Genomic DNA, 5,148 nt, shown 5'->3' with positions numbered 1-5,148 from the left:
GTGAAATTGCATGTAAAATAAAAAGGGAATTGGCAGACAATATCACTCTTGAATATAAAGATGAACTGATGGAAAATAAAGCGCATATGAACATTATTACTATCATTGGTCATATACGAACAGATATAGTTGGTGAACCCAAAAATACCAAAGACGAAACGCATCTCGAACCTGTAGTTGACACCATTGTAAAAGTATGTGAATGACTCAAAATGAATTAATGATTATTCTACTGGTTACGAACTAAGAAAAGAAAATACCTACACAATCAAGAGAGAACATGATGAATTATTTTACGGAATAGATTCAAAATGTCCAAACGTGTTCAATGATATTAATAACGTATAATAATATATGTAAAATATTTTTTATGTTAATATTCTACATGTTGTTGTTTCAATAAAAATGTTTTATGCGTTACTTTCTTGTTTCCATTATTTTTAGGGTACGCTAGCAAATCAAACGTTTTAAATCAGATGTATCTTAACCGTGCTTATTCTTATTAATCAAAAATAAAACCCAAGTTTCTTAAATGATCAAATGTTCTTCAATAGATCAGTTGTATTTTAACCTAGTGTATTCTTATTAGTCTTCAGAGAGGGTTTAATTGATTGAAAAATTAAAGTTCTAGTTTACTTTTTAAGAGTCAAAAGTGATCAGAGGGCAACTAGCCCCTCGCCCTCTTCTATTTTCTCCGAAACCAATCCAATAAAAATTTTGAGATGACCGTTTTGTTAAAAGTAGTTCAAAGGTCAGATAACAAAAAACACGGTGTTAACATAACCCCCCAGGACCCTGGGGTAGGCGTTGTAAATTATGTCCTTGGAGCAAATATGGTTCTTATAGAAGGGATGCGATTATAAACTTCAAGAAGAGCACTCATTTGATTGGAAACTGAAAGTTCTAGTTCACTTTTTCAGAGTAAAAAAAGATCGGAGGGCAACTAGCTCCTCCTCACTCCACGCCTTTTCCCCCCAAACGCATCCGATGAAAAATGTTGAGATGAACATTTTATTGAAAATAGTTCAAATATCAGACAAAACTCTGGGATCGACAAAACCCCCCAGGGCCCGAAAACAGGCGTTGTAAGTTATGCCCCGGGGGCATATATGGTTGTTATAGAAGGTATAATCGTATAGACTTTAGAGAGGGTCCATTTTATAGAAAATTGAAGGTTCTAGCTCACTTTTAAAGAGTCAAAAGAGATCAAAGGGCAATCAGCTCCCCACGCCCTTTTTCCCCAAACTCATCTAATAATTTTTTTTATATATCCATTTTGTTAAAAAATGTTCAAACATCAGATAATAATAACTCCGAGGGTGACACAAACCCCCAGAGCCCAGGAGCAAGTCTTTTAAGTTATGCTCCGGGGTATATAAGGTTTTCATGTAAGGAGAGGTCGTATTAAGAGTAGAATGCTTATAATTAATAACAGCGCTGCTATAGAAATCACTGAATCGTATCAAGGCAATACTCTTTTGATTATCATGCTTATAATGATTTTGTTCTCAGCTATAGGAATGACTGAACCTTATCAAGGCAATGCTCATTTGATTTTCATGCTTATAATGAATTTGCACTTCGTCCATTAACAAAATGGTTAATAACGGTATTAACATTCCAGAACATGGAGTGGTAAGTTATATTTTTGTCTCTTTTTTTCAAGTATTTGGACAGTCTGAAGTTAGAAAACAATTCTTACTACATAATATGCAGAATATTTATACCTAACACGTTGGGCCTGCAGACGAAACAATTCTACCTACATAATATGAAGAATAATTGTACATACCAAATTAGGCATGCAGACGAAACAACTCTTAATACATAATATGCAGAATAATTATAAAGAAATCTAGAACAAACTTTAGAAATACAGAACGATCCTGAGAAATCAAGTAGTGATGGGGTTATGAATTTGTAACAACCAATAAAGTCGTATACATTTTAGGCAATGATACAACAGTCTCTTAGTCAGGCATGCCCCAATTCCAAAGGGCTCCAATGCCTCTCCACACAACTTTTTGCCCCCTCTTTTTTGTACTAATTTTTTATCTTATTTTTTAAATTTTTTTGAAGTTATATTTTTTTAACTTTTTTTAGCATTAATTTTCTTTTTAATTTTTAACATAGAAAATTTTTCAACTTTTTTTAAATGTCTTAAAATGACACGATATATACTTAAAAAAAATCCCATTTGATATTTTCGAAATACAAAATAAGAATGATATAGATATGTTAGTAGTGATTTTTGCTATTAGAAAAAAAATGTTTGTAATAACACTTTTCTTTTTTGGACAAATTTTTTTTTTGAACTTGGAAATTATTCAATATGGTAAAATTCCACTTTAGCTACCTTTGGCTATCTTGGAAAGAGATTAGGTTAGGAAAATGAAATTTTCAGGGATGGGTCTACAGGCTAAAGTATGTCATGGGAAGGTATTTGAAGTACCTTCCTCCACTCTTTCTCCCTCTACAAGATCCTGACCTTTGATGACCTTTAAAAATCCGTGTGTTATCAAAGTGAAACTTTGCAAAATAGATCTTCTGCTTAAATGAAGCGCAACAAAAGTATTTTTTTTCAGACTCACAACTTTGCTTAATCCCAATTTATAAAGTTTTAAAGATATATAAATACATTTCCCAAATTTTGAAAAAAACATTGCTATGGCTTAAAATTCTGTCCAAATATAAGGAATTGCATTTTCAGAACTAAAGCCAGAGAAAAAGAAACTGATAATTGAAAATTAAGGTAAAATGTTGTTTTTTCAAAATTTCAATAGACATAGACCTGTTATGTAGGCAAATTTCAAGACCCTCTAGAGGGAGAAGAAGTGGAGATAGGTTCTTCAAAATACCTTCTCGGGATATATTTTAGCCTGGAGACCCATCCCTGAAAGTTTTGTTTTCCTAACCTAACTGCTTTTCAAGATACCCAAAAGTAGCTAAAGTTGAATTTTACCAAATTAATTTTTTTATTTATGCGGGTCTACTAGTAGTATTCTGTGGCTGATCATCGACAGCACCGAGAATAGAACTTTATTATAATTTAAATAAAAGAAAAAAGAAAACTAAGTACAAAGATGAAAAAAATGAAAGAAATAAAATGTCATTACAAATATGGTTTTTCTAGAAATAAAAATTACGAGTATCATATGTATACCATTTTCATTTTGTCTTTTAAACATGTCACAAATGAATTTATTTAGCACTTAGAATTTTTGTGCTGGTGAACATAGTTTTTGGATATTTTTTATGCGGGAGACCCATATTACTCTATGGGTGGTTTTCGATACTACCTAGTTTATTGTATTTTTTCATTCCGTATATTTGTATATCGGAAGGATAAATACTTGCATCATATTAAAAAAAAGCGAAGATGAAATATTCGAAAAAAGTGTGTATGCAAATGATAAGGTTGTCGTTGCGTTGAATGCTGACAAAGACAAATATTTGAACTAAGAAATAAGTACTAGGGGTAGAACTATTGGAAATGTATATGAGCATTGTCATGAAAGTAAGAGATTACATTTCTTTGGACTACCGAAACAATTCAACATCGCTGATGCTGGATATTCAAGAGTGAGATATCAAGAGATGACAGTCCCCAAAGAGATTGCAAACATAAAACTAATAGTTAACGATGAGGGTCAACTTCTTGCCCATGGTTCTGGCAAAACATTACCTGTTGATAGATCCTATTGCCGTCGTATTATGCAGGCAAATTTCAGGACCCTTTAGAGGGAGAAGGACTGGAGGTAGGTACTTCAAAATACCTTCTCGGGATACATTTTAGCATGTACACCCATCCCTGAAAGTTTGTTTTCCTAACCTAACTGCTTTTCAAGATACCCAAAAGTAGCTAAAGTTGAATTTTACCAAATTAATTTTTTCATTTATGCGGGTCTACTAGTAGTACTCTATGGCTGGTCATCGACAGCACCGAGAATAGAATTTCAATATAATTGAAATAAATGAAATAAGAAAACTAAGTACAAAAATGAAAAAAAATGAAAGAAATAAAATTTCAGTACAAATATTGTTTTTCTAGAAATAAAAATCACAAGTATCAGATGTATACCATTTTCATTTTGTCTTTTAAAAATGTCCCAGATGAATTTTTTTAGCACTTAGAATTTTTGTGCTGGTGAACATAGTCTTCGGATATTTTTTAGGCGGGAAGGGTGGTTATCGATACTACCTAGTTTATTGTATTTTTTCAATCCGTATTTGTGTATATCAGAAGGATAAACACTTGCATCATATTAAAAAAAAGCCAAGATAAGATATTAAAAAAAAGTGTGTGTGCAAATGATAAGGATGTCGTTGCGTTGAATGCTGACAAAGACAAATATTTGAATTATGAAACAAGTGCTAGCGGTAACACTATTGGAAATGTGTGCGTGCTTTGTCATGACAGTAAGAGATTAGATTTCTTTGGACTACCGAAACAATTCATCATCGTTAATGGTGGATATTCAAGAGTGAGATATCCAGAGATGATAGTGCTCAAAGAGATTGCAAACATAAAACTAATAGTTAACGATGAGGGTCAACTTCTTGCCCATGGTTCTGGCAAAACATTACCTGTTGATAGATCCTATTGCCGTCGTACCGGTATTAGTATTCAAATGAAAGCAAAGGGCTAAACAAAGGCTTACTGCTGCGCTTATGTTATAAACCAAATCTTGTCTACGTGCCAGAACAAAGCAGAATAAAAAGGGCATTGGCAAACAATATTAAAACGGGGTATAAAGATAAATCGGTCGAAAACAAAGCGCTGTGAACATTATTACTACCATTGATTGTGTACCAACAGCTATAGTCAATGAACTCAATAATACCAATGATGAAACGCATATTGATCCTGTAGGTGATACCATAGTAAAAGCTGTAAATGAACCGAAATGGATTAATGATTATCTACTGGTTACGAAATAGGAGAAAGAATACCTACACTATCAAGAGAGAACGGGATGAATTACCTTATAGAACAGATTCAAAATGTCCAAAATTGTTCAATGATATTAATAATGTATAATAATGTATATAACATTTTTTTTTATTTTAATATTCTACATGTTGTTATTTTAATAAAAATATTTTATGCATTGCTTTGTTGGTTTTTGGAAAATATTGGTCAGGTCT

This window comes from Artemia sp. Qi Xiang Cuo, chromosome 8, assembly GCF_049724085.1.
Source record: "Artemia sp. Qi Xiang Cuo chromosome 8, ASM4972408v1, whole genome shotgun sequence".
NCBI classification, from domain to species: domain Eukaryota; kingdom Metazoa; phylum Arthropoda; class Branchiopoda; order Anostraca; family Artemiidae; genus Artemia; species Artemia sp. Qi Xiang Cuo.
This window is presented reverse-complemented; position numbering follows the sequence as displayed.